This window comes from Carlito syrichta, unplaced genomic scaffold (genome assembly GCF_000164805.1).
Source record: "Carlito syrichta isolate Samal-C Ts95f unplaced genomic scaffold, Tarsius_syrichta-2.0.1 Scaffold287401, whole genome shotgun sequence".
NCBI classification, from domain to species: domain Eukaryota; kingdom Metazoa; phylum Chordata; class Mammalia; order Primates; family Tarsiidae; genus Carlito; species Carlito syrichta.
Genome location: NW_007231497.1, coordinates 2,377 through 9,628, shown reverse-complemented (window position 1 = coordinate 9,628; position 7,252 = coordinate 2,377). Strand labels below are relative to the sequence as shown.

General features: G+C 38.6%; 1 pseudogene; it reads right to left on the bottom strand.

The window, feature by feature from the left end:
• Positions 1-360: 360 nt before the first annotated feature.
• On the bottom strand, positions 361-1,550 carry LOC103254732 (annotated as a pseudogene).
• Positions 1,551-7,252: the final 5,702 nt, after the last annotated feature.

Sequence of the window (7,252 nt, the reverse complement as noted above, 5' to 3'; positions counted from 1 at the left end):
GATTTGCATCTCCCTGATGATTAGTGAAGTTGAGCATTTCTTCATGTGTTTGTTGGCTGCTCAGATGTCTTCTTTTTTGAAGTGTCTGTTCATATCTTTTGCCCATTTTATAATGGGGTTGTTTGTTTTCTTCTTTTCAGTACGCTTCAGTTCCTTGTAGATCCAGGATGTTAAGCCTTTGTCAGACCTAGAGTTGGCAAATACTTTTTCCCAGTCTGTGGGCTGTCTCCCTGCTCTCTTGATGGTTTCTTTGGCTTTGCAGAAGCTTGTCAGTTTAATAAGGTCCCACTTGTCTATCTTCTCTCTTATGACCTGTGGGTTTTGGGTTTTGTTCAGGAATTGGATGCTAGTTCCAATTTCCATGAGGGTATTTCCTTCCTTTTCTAAGGTTCTTATGGTTTGAGGTTTTACATTTAGATCTCTGATCCATTTGGAGTTAACCTTTGTGCATGGGGATAGATAGGGGTCCTGTTTTGATCTTCTGCATGTGGTCAGTCAGTTTTCCCAGCACCATAATGGCTGTAAAGTATTCTCCAAACTCCTGCTCCAGTTTCATGGCTTTGTCATAGATCTTATTTGCTTGTTCATATGTCTGCCGTCGGTTCATTTCCATAAGGGCTTCAATGGACTTAGGCTTGATGAAAATGGCAATGGGGTAAAGTTGTGCTTGCTGCAGTCTCTCGATAGCATTGCCGGAAACATCTAAGATACAGTGCTTGCCCCTCTCTGCAACGGCCGCACTGACTGGATACTGGTCCTGTAGAGATTATCATTGAACTGACCCGCCTCGATGAACTTATTGTCCTGAGTATCCTTCTCCATTTGTTCTCGGGACACCACAAAGTGGTAGTCTTGCCCATCCACCTCATTATCACGCCGAGGCCGGGTAGTATGTGGCACACAGGATCCAAATTTATGTGGGAACTCGGAAATCAGGTCATCATTGACTCGGTCTTTCATTGGGCCCAGGATGATCACAGGTCTTGCACAGTGAATTTCTTGTCGTGTCACTGGCTCATAGGACAAAATAGCATCCTCTTGTCCTTTGGAACTGCTTTCGCTGTCACTGGCGTTGGATGTCACTCCCTGTTCCTGTATGCTGCTTTCCTGGGTCATGTTTTCTTTGCTCTTGTAAAATGGAAACTTTCGAGAGAGGCGGAAACTCTTTTTATGTTTCGTTTTGATCCACCTGTTAGACTCAGTCATCCCTGTCCTGGCATGGAACTTCACGGTTTTCAATCGAGCTCTTTCTTTCTTTTCCACCCTCTTCTTACTGGGGATCACACCAATCTGCTCACTTTCTCCATGTGGGGTCACCAGCCTTGCCTGCCACTACTCAGCATCAGAGGCATTAATGACATGCAGAATATCACCATGAGAGAAACTGAGACCCCGGCTTGGCAGGCAGCTGTCCTGAGTCCCATCATAATCAAACAGGGCCCTGACATACAAAGACCTCTTCTCGCTTGTTCGAAGGGACCCAGACCCAGAGCTCATACTGCTGTTCATCATTTGTTCTCTCAAGTCATGTATCTTCGATTCAAAGCGACTGTACTCGGGCGCCGGGTCGGAGTCCAGGTCTACTGCTGAGAAAGGGCCAGCTTCGGCCAGTCCCTCCGTCCCGCGCGGGGGACCACGGACACAAAGCGGGGCGCGCGGGAGGAGGGGAGCAGAGAGGAGGAGGGAGGAGGAGGAGAGGCCTGGGGTGCGTGAGGGCGCCTGGCTATTTTTTAAAAAAGATTATTGTCGAGATGAGGTCCTGCCAAGTTGCCCGGACTGGTCTTGAACCTGCGGACTCAGGCAATCTACTCACCTTGGGCTCCCAAAGTGCTGGGATTACAGGCTGAGCCACTGAGCCTGGCCCATTGATTTTTTTCTTTTGTAGTGACATTTTTTGATTCCCTTTTCATTTCCCTTTGTATAAGCTATAGGTTTATTTTTTTGTGGTTATCATGACAATTACATAAAACGTCTTACACTTAAAACAACCTATTGTAAACTGATAACCACTTAACTTCAATCACATACAAAACTCTACTTCTTTACATCACTGTCCCCTCCTCCTTTATGTTCTGGATGACAGAATATACCTCCTTTTATATTGCATACCTGTTAACATCAATTTATAATTATTTTTATGATTTTAGCTTAAAAAATTCTATACCAGATTGAAAAGCGATTTACACACTTACATTACAATACTATAAAATTATATAATGGTCTACGCATTTACTTTTACCAAGGGATTTTATATTTATCTATGGTTTTGTGTTCAGCATTTCTTGTAGGGCAGGTCTCGTGGTGATGAGGTCTTCCTAGTTTTTATTTATCTGGGAAAATCTTAAATTCTCGTTTGTTTTTGAAGACCAACTTTGCTAGATATAGTAGCATTCTTGTTTTTTTCTTTCAGGAATTTAAATATATCATCTCACTCTCTTCTAACCTTCAAGGTTTCCTGAAAAATCTTCTCATAGTCTAGCAGGCGTTTCCTTGTTTGTGTCAATTAGCTTTACTCCTGTTTGATTATAATGTGTCTTGTTGTAGTTCTCTTTATCTTTATCTTAGTTGATATTCTTTGAGCTTTTGAATTTGTAAGTCCATTTGTCTTCTCATATATGAGACATTTTCACCCATTATTTTTTTCAAACAGACTCTCCTTCTCATTTTTCCTTCTGAGACTCCCATAATGTGTATGTTGTTCCATTAGTCTCTTAGACTACATTTTCTTTTCTTCAGTTTTTGTTTTTGCTCCTCCACCTGAGTAATTTTGGATGGCCTTTCAGTTCACAGATTCTTCCTCTGCCTCCTCAAGTTTGTAGATGAGTCTCTTTAGAAAATTTTCAATTTAGTTATTGTATTTATCAGTGTCAAAATTTGTTTGGTTTTTCTTTGGAGTTTCTATCTCTTTGTTGATATTGTAATTTTATTCATACACAGTTTTCCTGACTTTGCTTAGTTGCCTATCTGTGCTCTCTTTTTGTTTATTGAGCGTCCTTATGATGCTTATTTTATTTTTCCTAGTAATTAATATATCTCCATTTGTGTAAAGCAAGTGTCTGGAGATTTAATTTATTCCTTTGATTTGGCAATGTTTTTCTCTTTCTTTGTATTCCTTATGGTGGTCTTTGGCATTTGAAAAATCAGTCACTTCTTCCAGTCTATGCAGTCTCATTTAATACAAATAAAACATTCTTTGATTAACCCAGTTAGAGATTCTGGAAACTTCTTAAGCCTTTTATGGGGATGCATCTTCTCTAGGCTTGTGCATGTAATCTACTAATGAATAGGTTTATATGTTTTTACTTAGAAACTTTCCCTGTGGTCTCTCTGTGCTACTGATACACATTGATTATCTTTGTTCTCAGTTGCCCCAACATCGTGTTGTTTCTTCCAGCACTTAGATTAGGAGAAGACAAAAACAAAAACAAAAACAAAAAAAAACTGGTTCCTCAGGAAGCTCCCTTAAAAGCCAGAATGTTAGACATATGTTCTATTCTTCTGTTGTTTTCTTTCAGGAGAAACAAGGAGTTGGGAGTCTTTTCCCAATTTCACATTGCTGTGTTATAAGGAGAGTTTGTCAAAGATCTTCCTACTCAGCTTTAATATAATTGACTTCACATTCACCTGGGGTACAGGAGCCTCTTAACTGGTTTTGGGACTACTCACAAAGGCATTTCCTCCTTATCTTATTGTTAAATTAGTGTCTCTGTGGAGGAAGAAGATTTGGGGCTTCTTATCCAGCCATCTTGCTGATGCTACTACTCCTTGAAAGTTTATTTAAGATTTAACATATGGTTGTATTTGCCTTTGTTTGTTCTCAAAAGAATGTTTAACTGGATCTTGAAATCTAGGCTGATATTTTCTTCATACCTTTGAAGATACTAATTCATTCTCCACTTCTAATTTTGCTGTTGAGAGTTGGTTTAATCGGCATTCCTTGGTAGATGATCTATCTCTGGTTGCATTTAAGTTTTGTTCTTTGTTATTATTGTTCCTGAACCTTAATACAATATGTCTAGGTGTAGATTTGTTTTATTTACCATGACTTTGTCTTACTGTGTTTTTTGAATATAAAAATTCATATCTTTTATCTACACGGGAAAATTCTCAGCCACTGACTTTTTTGAATAATGCATTTTTTCCTATTCTCTATTTTCTTGCCCTTTGGAAGAGTGCTGGAATTTTTCTTCTATTGTCCAGATTTCTTAATGTTATACATATTTTAAATAAATTTTTGTGTTTTATTCTGAGAAAAGTCCTTGATTTGATCTTTAGTTTACTAATTTAGCAGTGCCTAATTGGCTGTTCAATTCACTTATTGGGCTTTAATTTCAATGTTTATTGAATACTCATATCTAAAACTTATAGTTAATTATTAAAACAATCTTAAAAGTAGTAGCTTCTTGTTCTTTACACATATCTTTAATACTTTTTTTGGGTTAACATTCCCAAAATGTAGCTTGTAAATTGTAACATATGATAATGCCACCATCTAGATTTCTTATGGGTTTAGTATGGCAATTTGCTATTTTAAAAAAAATCCTTGATGTGTCACTTCTTTTCTCATGATTTGCAATTTTGAAATATAGCTCATATTTGGTTAATATTCTGTAGGAGCTCAGTGAGGCTTGTGATGTAGTTGCTTTTCTAATAACTTTTTTTTTTTCCCCTGGAATAAAATCCTGGGATATTACCAAACTAGGGCTGCTTTAAGTTAATTTCTTAGTTTGAGGTTTTATATGTCACAGAAGTAACATAAATTCAAAACTTAAACTTGTTTGACAGTAGGCCTTTCCTCATTTGTAGGTCAACTTAGTCATAACTTGTCTATTGAAAAAGTACCACCATCACAATCCATTCTTCCCCAAAGGTTCGAATTCCTTGGTTTGCTCATACCACATCCCAATCAACTTTAGCCAAAGAATGACTGAAAAACTATTTAAAAGCTCATAGTAGCAAGGAGCTAGCCAAACATCAAATTCAGCCTCATATATTTTGTTAGAGCACATTTTTACACTTTTCAGTTGGAATGTCTTCAAAATTTTATTAATTATTCACATAATTAACTGTCTATTTATGCCAGAAACTACTTTAGGCATTGGAGAGCCAGTAATAAAATAAAGAGTTAAAAGAAACAAAAAGTCCAATGGGTCTCGTATTCTAGAGGAAGATGGACTTTCTGTTCTCAGTTTCAACAGTTATTCAGCTCAAACTAAAATGCCTCTCTCTTGTATCCATGGTGAATTAAAGCAACCAGACATCACTCAGCAGGCAATGGTACAATGCTCCTCTCTGTTCCAGGGAAGTGTGTGGATCAGCTGACTCTGCTATAGAACACTCCTGAGCCTTCAGTTAGAAAACTCATAGATTCTCCAGAACCTACACAAAAAGTTTATTTTTCCTGGAGACAAGAATAGGACTCATTTTAGACAAATGTGTACCTGTGAAAAATGGCTGCCTATACCATCAGGGTTTATTTTAAAAGAATTCACTGTCTAGAACAAAAACCTCCAAACTTTAGTGCATAGGAATTATCTGGGGGAATTACTTACTTTCACAAGAAGCTTAGAGTCTTGTGAGGAGCTAAAAACAAGCTTATGAGATACTTAGTGGTCAATCATATTTGAGATACAAAATCAACCTGAGTCAGAAAGCAAGGTCTGTGGCATTTGGCTGACAGAGAATACTTTTCTCTGTAGCAGAGAATACTCATGATTTACACTATCATATGACATGGGTAAAAGCCACTTGATATCCAGGGGCCACATCAAATACATGGACTACCTCACTGCTGCCAAACTGAGAGAAAGACCCAGAAGCAACCTCCTCTTAGGGAAGGATCTAGGCTTGCTTTTGCCAAGATAATCCACTGAGTTTTTGCTTTGATTTTTAAGATTGAGAAGACAGAAGACATACATCACCTATTCCAAAAGTTTTTGACTGAAACCAGCAAACTCACTAATGATTTTGAACTGAACATAGCCAACAGGCTGTTTGGAGAAAAGACATACCTCTTTCTTCAAGTAAGTTTTGCTGTATCTACCACATTGGTGAGTGGTATTTATGAATAGCTGAATGACCCCATTAGGACTGTGAGTCCTGGAGGCATGCAGTCCAAATTGGCTGCTTGGCTCTCCTCGTATCCCTGGTGTGTTCTCCTGGTCTGCTCTGCAGACATTCAGAATACTGGGGAGCTTCTCTATGGTCTTAGAAATATGAATCTAATTTTACTCTAAACCTCATGTGCATGGAGGTACTCAAAATGATTTTCCCAGGGCCTAAAAATCCTTTTTATATAACACTAGCCATTCTAATATACAAGTAAATTTATTTAGAGATGTTGGAATTAATAAATTGACTTTTCAACCTTTTTCTATTTTTTCCCTGTTTCTCCTAAAGAATTACTTAGATTATGTTGAAAAATATTACCATGCAGCTCTGGAACCTGTTGATTTTATAAATGCAGCAGATGAAAGTCAAAAGAAGATTAATTCCTGGGTTGAAAGCCAAACAAATGGTAGAGTATGGGTAGGTCATTCATCAAAAAAACCCCCAAAAACAAAAACATCTCTTGACAACCTGCTGTTAGTGAAGTCTTGGGCTTAACACTGCATGGGGTGCCAGGTGAATAGGCTTTGAAAGGGGACTTGAGATGGGTTTTGAAATGTTGTAAGGGCAGGGTTTTGCCCTTATACTTGTCAGACTTCAGTTAGAAAACGGATAGATCCTACAGAAAATACACATTTTTTTTTCTGGAGACAAGAATGGACCTCCCTTTAGCCCAAAATATATCTCTGAAAAATGACTGGGGGCTGGGGGAAGGCACTGCAGATGGTGGAGTGGTCTCAGCAAATGTGAAGAGAGCCAAGGGGAACCAGAGAGGTAACCACAGGAAGCCTGCGGCATGGAAACACTTAGTGGAGAATTGTTTGTACATGGCTGTGGTTCAAAATATTTTTGCGGCTCCTGAGAGTCGGCTTATGCTATTCTTTCCTTCACATCAGAGTCTTTTGTTCTTAGTCTTAAGTGAAAACGTCATAGGAGGCTTCCTTTCTCTTTGTTAAGTGAGAATGTCATCAAGACCTGTCTCTGCCACTGACTGCTGGGACCACCTGGGCCTCATCTCCACTTGAGCATCCTGCAGAGATGATAATACCTTTCATCCCCGTCCACAGCAGATAATTTGACAAATCACTTACTCTGTTCTTTCCTTCTCATCCCCTGGTATGAGCTAAGCAAACAAGAAATAAAA